This window comes from Aquarana catesbeiana, linkage group LG07, assembly GCF_042186555.1.
Source record: "Aquarana catesbeiana isolate 2022-GZ linkage group LG07, ASM4218655v1, whole genome shotgun sequence".
Lineage (NCBI taxonomy): Eukaryota > Metazoa > Chordata > Amphibia > Anura > Ranidae > Aquarana > Aquarana catesbeiana.
In genome coordinates, this window is record NC_133330.1 from 335,881,755 (window position 1) to 335,899,970 (window position 18,216).

An 18,216-nucleotide genomic window follows, 5' to 3' on the forward strand; every position below is an offset into this window, starting at 1 on the left:
ACTGGTGCAAGAATGTTCTTGACTCACATTGGAACTGAAGTGGCTTGAAGATGCTTGGAGGAACACCTTAACATTACAACAATTTCACGTGACCCACTACAACGAGATATACCATGACTGTGGTAAATGAGAACCTTCACAGACAGATTGACAACCATTTTGGGGTGTATACTATGAAACTGGTATGGGAATTTTCCTGACATTCATTAGAACCTAAGAAGTAAAGCTGTGAAACTTCTTCAAGAACACCGAACACAGCTATTCTATGACCTGGATAAATGTGAACCTCCACAGACATACAGTATTGATAACCATTTTGGTGTATATACCTGGAAAATAGTGCAGTAATGTTCCTGACGGGATGAGCTTCGTGTTCGAATCAAATGCATGTCCCTCAAACTGTTTGACCACAGTGTTGGGTACATGCTCCAGGAGGATGCCCAGCGTTTTGAAGGCTCTGATGATGATACTGAGCTAGATGAAGGCAGTAACGTGAGCACGGACAGAGGGGGTGCCCAAGAAGGACATCAATCTGGCAGTCATGTTCACCCTGCTGCAGCATACTGCCAGGTTTGCTCCAGTGATGAGGAGGGAGGGGATGATGAGGTCACTGACTCAACGTGGGTGCCTGATAGGAGGGAGGAGGAGGAGGAGGCACATCACCAAGGAGGCAGGATGCCCTCCAGGGGCCAGCCTACTGACTGCATCACACCCCAAAGTTCCGCATTTGCAGGGCGCTGCTGTCTCTGCACATTATTCCAAAAGTTCTTTGGTGTGGGCTTTTTTGAGACGAGTGCATCAGATCGCACTGCTGCCATTTGCAACATATGTCTCAAGCGTATCTCGCATGGCCAAAACATCTCCCGCTTGGGCACCACATGCTTGACCAGACATATGTTGACCTGCCATGCAGTTCGTTGGCAAGTGTACCTAAAAGACCCACACCAAAGAACAAAGAGGACCTCGCCTTATTCCTTATGAGCTGGGATCTCCAACCCCACTATACCTTCAGTCCTCTCTGAGACCTGCACTGAGAGGAATGAAGGTGTAGAATTAGGTGGGTCACAGCCAAGTACTTGCGGGCAATCTGCTATCGGTACACCGACGTCAGATTGTACCAGGCAAATTTCCCTGCCCCAGCTGCTGCACCACAGAAAGAAGTTCGCTCCCAGCCATCCACATGCCCAGCGGTTGAATGCTAGCTTGGCAAAATTGCTAGCACTTCAACTGCTACCTTTTCAGTTGGTAGACTCTGCCCCCTTCTGTGAGTTTGTGGAATGTGCGGTTCCTCAGTGGCAGGTTCCCAAACGCCACTTTTTCTCACGGAAGACGATTCCGGATCTCTACCGGCATGTGGAAGGCAATGTCTTAGCCTCGCTGGACAGGGCGGTCAGTGGTAAGGTGCATATTACCGCTGACTCATGGTCCAGCAGGCATGGACAGGGACGTTACCTAAGTTTCATGGCGCATTGGGTGACTCTGCTGGCAGCTGGGAAGGATGCAGGACAAAGTGCAGTAGTGTTGGAGGTTGCTCCGCCACCACGCCTCCAAAATGCCACTACTAGTGATTCTGACACAGCTCTCTCCTCCACCCCCTCCTCTTCTTCTTCCTCCATGGCCTCTTCCTGTGCTTTGTTCTCGGAACCAGCGGTGCTCCATAGGCGTTCAAGGGGCTACGCAAGTACGCAGGCCAAAAGATGCCATGCGGTGCTTGAGCTGGTGTGCTTGGAGGACAGGAGCCACACTGGGGCAGAGATTCTATCAGCTCTGCAGGGGCAGGTTCAGAGGTGGTTGACGCCACACCAACTTAAGGCAGGAACTGTGGTTTGCGACAATGGCACCAACCTCCTCTCCGCCCTCCAACAGAGACAAATGACCCATGTGCCCTGTTTGGCTCACGTCCTTAACTTGGTGGTGCAGCGGTCCTTGGGCAGGTACCCGGGCTTACAGGATGTCCTGAGGCAGGCCAGGAAAGTCTGTGTGCATTTCTGCAGGTCATATAATGCCAGTGCTCGGCTGGCAGACCTCCAAAAGGAATTTAACCTGCCCAAGAACCGCCTAAACTGTGACATGCCCACCAGGTGGAACTCAACGTTGGCCATGCTGCAGCGGCTGCACATGCAGCAGAGGGCCACCAATGAGTACCTGTGCGACTATGGCACCAGGACAGGGTCAGGGGAGCTTGTTTTTTTTTCCCCACGCCAGTGGGCCATGATCAGGGATGCATGCACTGTCCTGTCACCATTTGAGGAGGCCACGAGGATGGTGAGCAGTGACAGTGCATGCATCAGTGACACTGTCCCCCTTGTCCACCTGTTGGAGCACACGCTGCATGGAATAATGGACAGGGCACTTGAGGCAGAACAGAGACAGGAAGAGGAGGACTTCCTTAGCTCTCAAGGCCCCCTTTATCCAGACAGTGTTCCTGTGTGTCCGCCGATCACACAGGAAGAGGAGGAGGAGGCGGATTGTGTCAGTATGGAGGTGGAGCCTGGCACTCAGCATCAGCAGCAGTCTTTAAGGGATTATTTACAGTCCCAAGAAACACATGGACTTGTACGTGGCTGGGAGGAGGTGGCTGCAGATCATGTCTTCCTTAGTGACCCAGAGGACTCCAGACCGAATGCCTCAGCAAACCTACGCTGCATGGCCTCCCTGATCCTGCAAAGCCTGCGGAAGGATCCTCGTATTCGTGGTATCAAGGAGAGGGATCAATACTGGCTGGCAACCCTCCTTGATCCACGTTACAAGGGTAAGGTTGCGGACCTTATCTTGCCATCGCAGAGGGAGCAGAGGATGAAACATCTTCGGGAGGCCTTGCAGAAAGGTCTGTGCAACGCGTTCCCAGAGACTGGGAGGTTACAAACTCCTGTTCCTGGACAACGTGTTGCTGAGGCTTCGGTCAGTCAAAGAAGGAGCGGTGGAGAAGGTGGCCGTCTGACCAATGCGTTCAGACAATTTTTTAGTCCGCAGCCCCAAGGTATGATCGGTTCCAGCAACCATCGCCAGCGTCTGTTTTACATGGTGCAGGAATACCTAGGGGCAAGATCTGACTTGGACACCTTTCCCACCGAAAATCCTCTGGGTTACTGGGTCTTGAGGATGGATCACTGGCCAGAGCTTGCACAGTATGCAATTGAGCTACTAGCCTGTCCTGCATCCAGTGTTCTTTCGGAACGCACATTCAGTGCTGCTGGAGGCTTTGCAACCGATCACAGGGTGCGTCTGTCCACCGTCTCGGTCAATCGACTGACCTTCATAAAAATGAATCAGTCTTGGATCACCACCAGCTACCAAGCACCTGATGCTGATGTAACCGAATTTTTTTTTTTTGAAATGTCAGATCCCTTCAAAGACTGCCTATGCTGATGCTGAGTGACTATCCTATTATGCTGAGTAATTATCCTCTTCCTCCTCAATGATCATGCTGAGAGCTTGTAAGAACATTTTTGGTTCTGGGCGCCGCCACCAGTGCCTAAGACCCAATTTTTCAGCCCCTGTTTAACAGGGGCGTGTAATTACAATTTTTGATGCAATTCTTTGCAGCAGGGCTAGTTTCTGCGCTCCAACTAGAGTATCTGTGAGGGGTTGCAGTGTTGTGGTACCAGCACCAGTGCCTAAGGCCCAATTTTTCTGGCCCTGTTCAACAGGGGCATGTAATTACAATTCTTGATATAATATTTCACAGCAGGGCCCTGTGAGGGCTTACAGTGTTGCGGCAACACCAACACCTAAGGCCCAGATTTCTGCTGAGTATATAGGGCAGGCCCCTACTTTCAAACATCCAATTTACAAACTACACCTACTTGCAAACGGAAGGAGACAACAGGAAGTGAGATGAAATCTACCCCTAGGAAGGGAAATTCTCTCCTGTAAGAGTTAATATGGGAAAATTTAAAAAAAACATTTGTCATTGGGACAGAAAGTGAGGTGAAATCTTCTGAAGAGGAGCACAGACAGCAAAACAAATGTCGCAGGGGTGATAACCCTTCCCTATGTTTTCCAAAAAGCTTAAAATAGATTTTTTGGCTGGAGCTAAACATGTTAAAAATGTACCAGTTCAAAATTACAAACAGATTCTATTTAACAACAAACCTACAGTCCCTGTCTTGTTTGCACCGCCTGTATACTGCTGTTCAGAGTATATAAGGCCTGGTGGCCCCACACCTTTCCTATTTTTAATTTGGGTGTGGGGTTCCCCTTAATATCCATACAAAACCCAAAGGGCCTGGTAATGGACTGGGGGGCACCCATGCCGTTTGTCTCACTGATTTTCATCCATATTGCCAGGACCCGACATTACATTAAACCCGCAAGCAGTTTTAAATTACTTTTATTCCTTTAAAAATGACATTTTGTGAAGGACTGTTCTAAGCACGGGAAACACGCGCCACTTTACAGGCATACTATAGACACCCCCCAGGTACGATATTTAAAGGAATATTTCACTTTTTTTTATACTTTAAGCATCATTAAAGTCACTGCTCCCGACAAAACGGCCGTTTTTAAAACTTTATTTTGCATTGATACATGTCCCCTGGGGCAGGACCCGGGTCCCCAAACCCTTTTTAGGACAATACCATGCAAATTAGCCTTTAAAATGAGCACTTTTGATTTCGAACGTTTGAGTCCCATATAACGTTCATGCAAATTTTCGATCCGTTCGCAGGTTCTGATGCGAACCGAACCGGGGGGGGTGTTCAGCTCATCCTGACTCCCCACACCCAGAAACAACCTCTAAAGCCTTCCTATTGGTCTTCAGTAAGAATCTGGGACCCCTTCCTCTTTTTGACTCAATTAGGTCGTCACCAATTCACCCTGCAGAAGGGGGGACCATAAGTAGCAAAAACAAAAAGAACACCGCTCTGATCAGTGAAGCCCACTATGAAACAAAACAGCACACCCAAATCCAGGTGCTCCAAGGCTCAGGATGTCCTTCCTACATCAAAAAACTGTATCCTGAATAATGAAAGGAAAGATCCGGCACTACTGGAAGTTCCATCTGCGATCTTTATTTAATCATAACCAAGTTAAAAATTCCACTAACGCATTTCGGCACAAGCCTTGTTCATAGCATCATATTGTGAACAAGAGGCTTGTGCCAAAATGCGTTAGCTGTAATTTTTAACTTGGTTATGATTAAATAAATATCGCAGATGGAACTTCCAGTAGTGCCGGCTCTTTCGTTTCATCAGAAGGGGGACCCTGCAAGGCCCCGAAACACTTCACGATAAACCGTAAAAACACAGATTTTGATTTTTGAGTGGCTCTTAGTTTTTGCTCTCTTGCTGCCCATGAAACACTTATGAGCCCATGGACATCCAAGGCTTCTGTGCGCTACCAGCACCATGACCGAGCGGTCATAGAAAGCTCTCGGTCTATAGTCGTGATCCGGACAGGCTTCCGATCATGTGACCACTGTGGTAGCCAACCAAGGTGGTCACGTGATCGGGAAGTCTATCCCGCCCCCTAGGTGTAAAGGCGCACTTAACGGGATGCTAGGGCTGGACAGGAAGGGGTTAACTTTGGTTATTCCCGGGGCACCATCCATTGCGGTCATTACACCAAAGGTGTATCTGGCCTAAGCACTGTCAGGAGACTGCAGCTCTATATAAGACTCTTTTCCTATTGGTCATTTTTTTTGCAATGGGTGGTGTCTTTTATCTGGACTCTACTGTACAAGAAAATGCAGACTTTTCTTTTTTTTTTTTTACTGAAGAGCACACGGCGCTTGTTTACGCTCCTGTGTGCACAGGCACATTACAATGAATGGTCTGTATTTTAGCTCAGTAAAAAAAAATAAGCTGCACTGAGCTTTTTCAAGCTGCGGTGCGCAAGAGGCCTTACAATGAATGGCAGCGCACCACAAGGCTCAGTATATGCGTTGTGGTGCAATATGGTACATCGGGCTCTACTGTTCCATTTACACAATGAATGGCAGTGCACACACAACGCATGGTGTTTGCATTGTAGTGCACTGCGGTACGTTTGGCTCTACTGTACAATGGGGGGTTCCATTTACAATGTGCAGCACTGTGGGGCACTATGGTGTGCTGAACTCTACTGTACAATAGCTTTTCATTTACAATGAATGGCAGCGCACCACAGTGCATGGTATATGTGTTTTGGTGAACTACAATACTTTAGGCCAGGGATGGCGAACCTTGGCACCCCAGATGTTTTGGAACTACATTTCCCATGATGCTCCCCTACACTGCAGAGTGAATGAGCATCATGGGAAATGTAGTTCCAAAACATCTGGAGTGCCAAGGTTCGCCATCACTACATTAGGGTCTACTGTACAATGGGGGGTTCCATTTACAATGAATGGCAATGCACAAGTGTGAATGGGCCCCAAAGGGCCACTCCACCCATATTGTATTTCACTTGTGATGGATATTATTGGCTGAACTGCTCACCAATGGCCTTCTGTATTTGCTGGCACACAGGCATGTACTGGCCATTGGGACTACAGGGAGTTTCCCGGTGGGCCGATGGCTCAGTGGGCCGGTTTGGGGCTATAGCTCCGAATCTGGGGCCCATAGCCCAGAGTCCCCAAACACAGGTAGTGTGTCGCGGCCTCTCTGCAGCCGTGAGGCGGGCAGCATGGGAGAGCCGGAGAGCAGGCGGGCAGCATGGGAAAGCCGGAGAGTGGACAGGCAGAGGCGGGCGGGCGAGAGAGCAAAGAGATGACATCATCTTTCACCGCCCGCCCTGCATCACTGCTGTTCCGCCCTCACTGTGCAACCACGGGCAGCAGAGAGATTACATCATCTCTCACTGTCCGCCCTCTCTTTGGTGACCCGGATGTAAGTGGGGGGCTCTCTGGGGACTCTGATGCAAGGCTGAGGCTCCTTGGGGACCCTGATGTAAGGGGGAGGCTCCCTGGGGACCCTGATGTAAGGGGGAGGCTCTCTGGGGACCCTGATGTAAGGGGGAGGCTCTCTGGGGACCCTGAGGTAAGGGGGAGACTCTCTGGGGACCCTGATGTAAAGGGGAGGCTCTCTGGGGACCCTAATGTAAGGGGGAGGCTCTCTGGGGACCCTGATGTAAGGGGGAGGCTCTCTGGGGACCCTGATGTAAGGGGGAGGCTCTCTGGGGACCCTGATGTAAGGAGGAGGCTCTCTGGGGATCCTGATGTTAGGGGGGCTCTCTGGGGACCCTGATGTAAGAGGGGGCTCTCTGGGGACCCTGATATAAGGGGGAGGCTCTCTGGGGACCCTGATGTAAGGGGGAGGCTCTCTGGGGACTCTGACGTAAGGGGGGGCTCTCCGGGGACTGTGATGTAAGGAGGAGGCTCTCTGGGTACCCTGATGCAAGACTGAGGCTCTCTGGGGATCCTGATGCAAGACTGAGGCTCTCTGGGGATCCTGATGCAAGACTGAGGCTCTCTGGGTACTATGATGTAAGGGGGCTCTCTGGGTTTTTTTGCACAATTGTGTATAGTTTATATACTGTTTTTGTGCATGTTTGCAAAATTAAAGTGGGCCGGTCTGGATGAAGTCCAGGGCCAAATTTTTGTCCCAGTCCAGCCCTGCTGGCACATCAGCAGAACGATGTCTACGCCCCCCTGTCTCTGGCTCCGCCCACCTATAGAGCCCATTTATAAGGCAGGCTCACACTCTCTGATGGGCCGGAGTGAGAACAAGGGGGAGGAAATTCTTGCCATTGGGGGGTCACCAAGAATGATCAGAATTTGGTGAATTATTCAGCTCGTCGGCATCTATCCAAAAAAAAATGAGATAGACTTTCCGGCTGGACTGGCCCTTTAATAAATCAGTCTGAGGGACGCAGGTCACATGATCACAGTCACTGTATAGCAGGGGTAGGGAACCTGGGGCTCTCCAGCTGCTGCAGAACTCATGCCTCTGGGAGTAATTGTAACTGCCAACCTTGCAATGCCTCATGGGAAATGTAGTTCCACAACATCTGGAGGTCCCCCAGGTCGCCTCCCCCCTGCTGTATAGAGTGTCGCCGCTTCCGTTAAATGTAAATTGTAACAAATCTGTGTCACGTCAAAAGTTTTATGTACAAATAAACCGCGTGGGATCAGCCTACCACTGAGATTCTACATCCTACAGCACCCCAACCGCCTACAGGTTCCAGCATGCTGTGGGGTACCTGGGAATGCTGGGACTTGTAGTCCCCCCCTATGTGGGTGGAGGACTGCGGCTGATCCTGATGTCGTCATAAAAAAAAAAAAAAGCAAAAAAAACAAATAAAAAATAGTTTTGTAGGTCAAGTCTGTAAAGTATGATGTGCAATATGGCTTAGACTGATAGATTACTGATCTGTAGATTTTGTACACATTGTAGAATATGAAATGATATAGAAAAGATTTTACCAAAAAGTATCTAAATTGTGGATCTAAATGACCCGATTAAACTTTACAAGTGTGAAGAGATCCTGTCTGCCCCGTGTCTCTTTGTTCTAAAATACAGAAGTGATCAGGAACTGATTTATAAAAAAAATTAAAACAAAACGAACCCCCCGCTCTTTTGACTGCAACAACTTTTTAACGACTTGACCTGCGGAAGGTTTTACCCCCCCCACCCCTTCATGACCAGGCCATTTTTTGCTATTCAGCACTGCACTACTTTAACTGGTAATTATGCGGTCATGCATCACCGTACCCAAATGGAATTTGTATCATTTATTTTTCCCACACAAATAGAGCTTTCTTTTGGTGGTATTTATTCACCACTGGGTTTATATTTTTTTGCTATGTAAATGAAAAAATATCCAAAATTAAAAAAAAAATGTTTCTTTGTTTCTGTCATAACATTTAGCAAATAAATAATCTTTTTTCATAAATTCAGGTCAAAATGTAATCTGCTACATTCCTTCGGTGAGAATTACCCAAATCAGTGTATTCTATTTAGTCTGTAGAAAAGTTATAGAGTCCACAAACTATGATATATATCTGAATATCGATTGATATCTTGAATATTTGTGATTGATCAATCTTGATGAACTGATGGATCTAATTTCTCAACACCCCGAAAATGCCGAGGACTGTAAAAATATCCCCCAAATTCCCCCTTTTCGGAAAGCAGACAGATATTTAGACAGTCCGAGGTATTTAGTAAGAGGCATGGCGAGTTTTTTTTAAATTGTAATTTTTTTGTCTCAATTTTTTGAAAAATAAAGAAATTAAATAAAATCTGTTTTTTTTTTTTCCCAATTTTTAAGTGTTCCTGTATAGCAAGACCACTTACTGTTATCTCACATATATATTATTATTATTATTATAGCCAAATTTACCACCCTAACTCCTCCCACAGTTTTTACACTACATAGACAAGTAATATACCGAAACATGCGGATTGTTCCCGATTGGTGTGCTATTACTTTGTGGAACGTTTCGCTGAATGATTCACGAAATATCGTTGTTTTTGCGGCAAAATTAGTCCCATAGGAATGAATGGCGGAAATGTTCAATGTCATTTAATTGGTGTGCTATTACCTTGTGGAACTTTGTGAAAAGCTGAAAAATACCAGTGTGAATCCGGAATCAATGTCATTTAATTGTTGTGATATTACTTTGTGGAACGTTTCACCAAATGGTTCACCAAATATCGTCGTTTTTGCGGTGAAATTGGTCCCATAGGAATGAATGGCGAAATGTTCAAAACTAGAGTGGGAGGTGACAAAAGCTGACAACCCCATGATCAGCCAAAACATTATGACCACCCCATGATCAGCCAAAACATTATGACCACCCCATGATCAGCCAAAACATTATGACCACCCCATGATCAGCCAAAACATTATGACCACCCCATGATCTGCCAAAACATTATGACCGCCCCATGAAAAAAAAAAAAAATTTTGAAAAAAAAAAAATCAATTTTTGAAAAAAAAAAAAAATTTATTTTCGAAAAAAAAAAAACATTTTTGAAAAAAAAAAAATCATTTTTGAAAAAAAAAAATCATTTTTGAAAAAAAAAAAATAATAATTTTTGAAAAAAAAAAAAATCATTTTTGAAAAAAAAAAAGAAAAATCATTTTTGAAAAAAAAAAAAAATCTTTTGAAAAAATGTTCAGCTCTTTCAAGCTAATGATGGGACTTCAACTGTTTTACTACTATTTATACTTTTTAAAATATTAAGCTTTTTAACACTTTTCACAGTTACTCCTCCCACTCCACCCAGTTACTCCGCCCACTCCAGTTGTAGAGACAAGAACACTTTTCACAATTTCCCCAGAAATTGTAGCTTTTCTAGTTTATTTTATTTTTTTTACATACTGTCACCAGTGCAGTACAATGTCATCATATGACTTGTGTGTTAGTGATAATAAATATGGACTGGTGACAGTATGTCACTATTTTACATCCTGTCATCAGAGTAGTTGTGTCACCTTAGTGACACCGTTTTACGCTGGGGGGGGAGGGGTGAACAGGTATTTTTTTTAAACCGTTATTGCTTATAATAGTGATGATGACTGTTATAAGTAATAGTTAACTGTCATGACTGGCTTTCCATTCACTACAGCTTGCTTACTGTTATGATCGGCAACATCTAAATCACATGTTACAGGGCGCTGTGATTGGCCCAGGTACCCACAGCAGACCAATCACAGCATCACAACAGTGACCAAGCGGTTCATGAATAAAAGCCATTCATAAAAGTTTACGTTAAAGCGGAACCTTCAGTCATTTTTTCATCTTTCCATCTATTAAATCTTCAGCCCTTGTTGTTGTTTTACCTTTTGGATTGTAAAACATTTTTTTTTCTGCCAGTAAATCCCTTATACAGCCCACTTCCTGTTTCTTGTCTGGTCATTGGCCTAGGCTTATGACATCATGTGCAGCTCTCTCTCTCTCTCTCTCTCTCTCTCGAGAGAGAGAGTTTACCAGGAAGGGAGAGGGGGTGAGTCATAAGAGGGCCAATGAGCGCTGCAGAGCCGGAGGTGTGCCTTTGTGTAAATCCAGGAAGTGAGCAGACAGCAGCTTGAGCTGCCCACAGTTAAAATGGACGCAGCCAGACTCAGTGAAGGGAGATTTCTGCAGCATATTTGGCAAGTACAGAATCACAGTATATATAAAATAATATGCAAAATGGTTGGAGGGAAGCTTCAGAATGGCAAAGATGTTTTCATTACAAATTATGTGAGCAGACGGCAGTTCCTCTTTAACGACTTGACCTCCGGAAAGTTGACCTCAACCCGATAGAACACCTTTGGGAGGAATTAGAGCGGAGAATGCGAGCCAGGCCTTCTCGTCCAACATCAGTGCCTGACCTCACAAATGCGCTTCTGGAAGAATGGTCAAACATTCCCATAGACACACTCCTAAACCTTGTGGACGGACTTCCCAGAAGAGTTGAAGCTGTTATAGCTGCAAAGGGCGGAGCCAACTCAATATTGAACTCTACGGACGAAGACTGGGATGCCATTAAAGTTCATTTGTGTGTAAAGGCAGGCGTCCCAATACTTTTGGTAATAAAATGTATATACAGTGCCTTGAAAAAGTATTCATACCCCTTGAAATTTTCCACATTTTGTCATGTTACAACCAAAAACGTAAATGTATTTTATTGGGATTTTATGTGATAGACCAACACAAAGTGGCACATACCGTATTTATTGGCGTATAACACGCACTTTTTTCCCGTTATAATCAGGGGAAAATCGCGGGTGCGTGTTATACGCCGATACCCCGCTGACTGTGAGCGGAGGAATGATCGCCGCCGACATTCATACATAGCTGAGTGTACTCGGCTAGGTTCAGCTAGCTCCGCTCCGCTCACAGTCCCGCCCTATGATGGATATAACACAGGGACTGGGCGTGATTGTGAGCGGAGTGGAGCTAGCTGAACCTAGCCGAGTACACTCAGCTATGTATGAATTCGGCGGCTCTCGGCTCCGCCCACAGGGCTACGAGAGAAGCCGAAAATCACCCGAGAGCCGCCGAGAGACACGGGACCGGCTCTGTGTCTCTCGGTGGCGCCATATTTAAAAATGGCAGTGACACAACAAGGATGCAGATGGACACTGATAAGGCTGCATTGATGGGCGTTTAAATGTAAGTTTTTTTTCCCTTAAAAAGTTTTTTTCCTACAAATTCCCTCCTAAACTTGGGGTGAGTGTTATACTCCGATAAATACAGTAATGGGAAGTGGAAGGAAAATGATAAATGGTTTTAATTTTTTTTTTACAAATAAATATGTGAAAAGTGTGGGGTACATTTGTATTCAGCCCCCTTTAATCTGATCAGTGGTGGCTGGTGAAGTTTTAGGATGGGGGGGCGCCAGACCCCGCCCTTCTTTTTTGACCCCTCCCACTTGGTGAAAATGGGCGTGGTTTCAGCAAAATAGTGGGCGTGGCTCTAAGGTGGTGTGGTTAGCGTCTGAGATGAACAAGGGATGGAGGGAGAGAGGGACAGCAGGCCCAGATCCTACACAACAATAGAAATGTGTATTCTAGACAGTTTAACAATCAGCAGATAAAGATACTCCAAACACCTGGTGTTAGCGCTTCAATCATCCCGGCACCATGGTTGTTATGGTGTCAGGATGATTGAAGCGCATTATTACTATTATTACATTGTAATATAAAATGAAATCATTCAACTCACCATAATGCAGAATCAGTGGGAGCCCCGAGTGTGTCACTAGCCACGTCGCCTACAACCAGATGCCATCAGGTGTCCCCAGCAGTCCGTCCTTACATGCAGCCTGCGTCACATCAAATGCAGCCTCTGTCACATAAAATGCAGCCTCTGCCCCCCCAAATGCAGCCTCTGTCCCCCCCAAATGCAGCCTCTGCCCCCCCCCAAATGCAGCATGCCTGTGTCCCTTTAAATGCAGCCTCTGTTCCCCCAAATGCAGCCTCTGTCCCCCCAAATTCAGCCTCTGTCCCCCCCCAAATGCAGCCTCTGTCCCCCCCAAATGCAGCCTCTGTCCCCCCCAAATGCAGCATGCCTGTGTCCCATTAAATGCAGCCTCTGTCCCCCCAAATGCAGCCTCTGCCCCCCAAAATGCAGCCTCTGTCCCCCCCAAAATGCAGCCTCTGTCCCCCCCCAAATGCAGCCTCTGCCCCCCCCCAAATACAGCCTCTGTCCCCCCCCAAAAAAATTCAGCCTCTGTCCCCTCCCAAAATGCAGCCTCTGCCCCCCCCAAATGCAGCCTCTGTCCCCCCCAAATGCAGCATGCCTGTGTCCCATGAAATGCAGTCTCTGTCCCCCAAAATGCAGCCTCTGTCCCCCCCAAAATGCAGCCTCTGTCCCCCCCCCAATGCAGCCTCTGCTCCCCCCAAATACAGCCTCTGTCCCCCCCCCCCAAAATTCAGCCTCTGTCCCCCCCCAAAATGCAGCCTCTGTCCCCCCCAAAATGCAGCCTCTGCCCCCCCAAATACAGCCTCTGCCCCCCCCCCCCAATACAGCCTCTGTCCCCTTACATCCGAGTTGCCATCAGTGTCCCCCCACAGCATGTGTCCCCATCAGAGCCCCCCACAGCAGGTGTCCCCCACAGCAGGTGTCCCCCATCAGAGCCCCCAACAGCAGGTGCCCCCTTTAGAGCCCCCCACAGCAGGGTGTCTCCATCAGAGTCCCCCCACAGCAGGTGTCCCCATCAAAGTCCCCCCACAGCAGGTGTCCCCATCAGAGCCCCCCACAGCAGGTGTCCCCAATCAGAGTCCCCCACAGCAGGTGTCCCCCATCAGAGCCCCCCCACAGCAGGTGTCCCCCATCAGAGCCCCCCCACAGCAGGTGTCCCCCACAGCAGGTGTCTCAATCAGAGTCCCCCCACAGCAGGTGTCCCCATCAGAGTCCCCCCAAAACAGGAGTCGCCCATCAGAGCCCCCCACAGCAGGTTTCCCCCATCAGAGCCCCCCAACAGCAGGTGTCCCCCATCAGAGTCCCCCCACAGCATGTGTCCCCCATCAGAGCCCCCCACAGCAGGTGTCCCCCACAGCAGGTGTCCCCATCAGAGCCCCCCAACAGCAGGTGTCCCCCATCAGAGTCCCCCCACAGCATGTGTCCCCCATCAGAGCCCCCCAACAGCAGGTGTCCCCCATCAGAGTCCCCCCACAGCATGTGTCCCCCATCAGAGCCCCCCACAGCAGGTGTCCCCCACAGCAGGTGTCCCCATCAGAGCACCCCAACAGCAGGTGTCCCCCATCAGAGTCCCCCCACAGCAGGTTTCCCCCATCAGAGCCCCCCCACAGCAGGTGTCCCCATCAGAGCCCCCCCAACAGCAGGTGTCCCCCATCAGAGTCCCCCCACAGCAGGTGTCCCCATCAGAGTCCCCCCAAAACAGGAGTCACTCATCAGAGCCCCCCACAGCAGGTGTCCCCCATCAGAGCCCCCCCCACAGCAGGTGTCCCCATCAGAGCCCCCCAACAGCAGGTGTCCCCATCAGAGTCCCCTCACAGCAGGTGTCCCCCATCAGAGCCCCCCACAGCAGGTGTTCCCCATCAGAGCACCCCCACAGCAGGTGTCCCCCATCAGAGCCCCCCACAGCAGGTGTTCCCCATCAGAGCACCCCCACAGCAGGTGCCCCCCATCAGAGTCCCCCCACAGCAGGTGTCCCCCATCAGAGTCCCCCCACAGCAGGTGTCCCCATCAGAGTCCCCCCACAGCAGGTGTCCCCCATCAGAACCCCCCACAGCATGTGTCCCCCATCAGAGCCCCCCACAGCAGGTGTCCCCATCAGAGCTCCCCCACAGCAGGTGTCCCCATCAGAGCTCCCCCACAGCAGGTGTCCCCATCAGAGCCCCCTCACAGCAGGTGTCCCCATCAGAGTTCCCCCACAGCAGGTGTCCCCATCAGAGCTCCCCCACAGCAGGTGTCCCCCATCAGAGTCCCCCCACAGCAGGTGTCCCCCATCAGAGCCCCCCACAGCAGGTGTCCCCCATCAGAGTCCCCTATCAGAGCCCCCCACAGCAGGTGTCCCCATCAAAGTCCCCCCACAGCAGGTGTCCCCCATCAGAGTCCCCCACCAGAGCCCCCCACAGCAGGTGTCCCCTATCAAAGCCCCCCACAGCAGGTGTCCCCCATCAGAGCCCCCCACAGCAGGTGTCCCCCATCAGAGCCCCCCACAGCAGGTGTCCCCCATCAGAGTCCCCCCACAGCAGGTGTCCCCCATCAGAGTCCCCCCACAGCAGGTGTCCCCCATCAGAGTCCCCCCACAGCAGGTGTTCCCCATCAGAGCCCCCCACAGCAGGTGTCCCCCATCAGAGCCCCCCACAGCAGGTGTTCCCCATCAGAGCCCCCCACAGCAGGTGTCCCCCATCAGAGTCCCCCCACAGCAGGTGTCCCCCATCAGAGCCCCCCACAGCAGGTGTTCCCCATCAGAGCCCCCCACAGCAGGTGTCCCCCAAAGCAGGTGTCTCAGAGTCCCCCCACAGCAGGTGTCCACACAGCGCCAGCGGTACTTACCTTGGGTCTCCTGCGGTGTCCTCCTCCTCACACTGGCACCAGCATTCTTCCTGTTTCCTCTCTCGGGCGCAATGAGAGAGAGAATCAGGAAGTGACATCTGACTCAGGGCAGATGTCAATCAAATCTGAAGTGCCGAGTAGCTTCCGCCCGGCGCCTGTAGTATGTATTACTATGGCCGGGCGGAAGCTACTCGGTGCTTCAGAAAACGCCACAAGGCGGGCTAAACGCCCGCAAATGCAGCGCCAGGTCTGCAATCTCGTGATTGCAGATGTGGCGCTTCCTATAAGTGCACTGTGTCTGGCGTCCGAACACAGTGCACTTAAGGACCTTTTTTTTTTTTTTTTTAAAGGGCCAGTAATAAAAAAAATTTTTTTTTTTGCTGCCTGGTTGGGGGGGGGGGGGGCGCCCAGGTGCCCCCTATGGACGGGCCGCCACTGAATCTGATACCCCCTAACTAACATCTAGTGGAACCAATTGCCTTCAGAAGTCACCTAATTAGTATATAGAGTCCACTTGTGTGTCATTTAATCTCAGTATAAATACAGCTGTTCTGTGAAGCCCTCAAAATTTTTGTTAGAGAACCTTAGTGCACAAACAGCATCATGAAGGCCAAGGAACACACCAGACAGGTCAGGGATAAAGTTGTGGAGAAGTTTAACCGCTTTTCGACCAGCCGCCGTCATTATACTGCAGCAGGTTGGCTCTCCTGCGCTAACCGCCGTAGGTGTATGTCAGTCTTTGCACAGGAGATAGTTGTTGCGCCCTGCGGGAGCATGCACGTGGGTCCGCAGGACTTAATGGTCGCCGGCGACCCGCAATCGTTATGCACAAGGCGATTCCCTGTTCTGCAAGATGACATGTCAGAGATCTTCTGTTCCCAGTGATCTCTGTCATGTCCCTGGCAGCCCATCCCCCCTACAGTTAGAACACACCCAGGGAACACACTTAACCCCTTGATTGCCCCCTAGTGTTAACCCCTTTCCTGCCAGTGCCATTTATACATTGATCGGTGCATTTTTATAGCACTGATCAATGTAATAATGTCACTGGTCCCCAAAAAGTGTAATTTGGGGTCAGATTTGTCCGCCGCAATGTCGCAGTCCTGCTAAAAATCGCAGATCGCCGCCATTACTAGTAAAAACAATAAATAAAAGTCCCTAAATCTACCCCATAGTTTGTAGATAACTTTTGCGCAAACCAATCAATTTACGCTTATTTCGATTTTTTTTTTTTTTACTAAAAATATGTAGAAGAATATATTTCGGCCTAAACTGACAAATAAATTTGTTTTTTTATATTTTTTTGGGGGGGGGGATATGTATTATAGCAGAAATTTAAAAAAAAATGTTTTTTCAAAACTGTCCGTCTTTTTTTTGTTTATAGTGCAAAAGAATAAAAACCGCAGAGGTGTTCAAATACCACCAAAAGAAATCTCTTTGTGTGGGAAAAAAAGGGCGTCAATTTTGTTTGGGTGAAACGTCGCACGACCGCACAATTGTCAGTCAAAGCGACACAGTGCCGGATCACAAAAAAATGGCCTGGTCATTAAAGGGGCAAATCCTTCCGGGGCTAAAGTGGTTAAAGCAGTGTTAGGTTATAAAAAAAATATCCCAAGCTTTCAGAAAATGGAAAGAGTATGGCACAACTACAAACCTACCAAGACATGGCTGTCCACCTAAACTGACCGGCCGGGCAAGGAGAACATTCATCAGAGAAGAGCCAAGAGGTCCATGGTAACTCTGGAGGAGCTGCAGAGATCCACAGCTCAGGTGGGAGAATCTGTCCACAGGACAACTATTAGTCGTGTTCTCCACAAATCTGACCTTTATGGAATTGGTGAAAGAAAGCCATAAGAAGTCCTGTTTGCAGTTTGTGAGAAGCCATGTGGAGGACACAGCAAACATGTGGAAGAAGATGCTCTGGTCAGATGAGACCAAAATTGAACTTTTTGGCCTAAAGCAAAACGCTATGTGTGGTGGAAAACTAACACTGCACATCACCCTGAACACACCATCCCCACCGTGAAACATGGTGGTGGCAGCATCATGTTGTGGGGATGCTTTTCTTCAGCAGGGACAGGGAAGCTGGTCAGAGTTGATGGGAAGATGGATGGAGACAAATACAGGACAATCTTAGAAGAAAACCTGTTATGGGGCGTACACACGGTCGGACTTTTCAGCTACAAAAGTCCGACAGCCTGTCCGACAGACTTTCGACGGACTTTCAACGGACTTGCGGCGGACTTTCTAACGAACAGACTTGCCTACATACGATCACACAAAAGTCCGTCGAATTCTTACGTGATGACGTACACCGGACTAAAATAAGGAAGTTGATAGCCAGTAGCCAATAGCTGCCCTAGCGTGGGTTTTTGTCCGTCAGACTAGCATACAGACGAGCGGATTTTTCGACCGGACTCGAGTCCGTCGGAAAGATTTGAAGCATGTTTCAAATCTAAAGTCCGTCGGATTTGAGGCTGAAAAAGTCCGTTGAAAGTCCGGAGAAGCCCACACACGATCGGATTACCAGCCAGCTTTAGTCCGTCAGCGTCCGTTGGACTTTTGTAGACGAAAAGTCCGACCGTGTGTACGCGGCATTAGAGTCTGCAAAAGACTTGAGACTGGGGCGGAGGTTCACCTTCCAGCAGGACAATGACCCCAAACATACAGCCAGAGCTACAATGGAATGGATTAGATCAAAGCATATTCATGTGTTAGAATGGCCAAGTCACAGTCGAGACCTAAATCACATTGAGAATCTGTGGAAAGACTCGAAAATTGCTGTTCACAGACACTCTCCATCCAATCTGACAGAGCTTGAGATATTTTTCAAA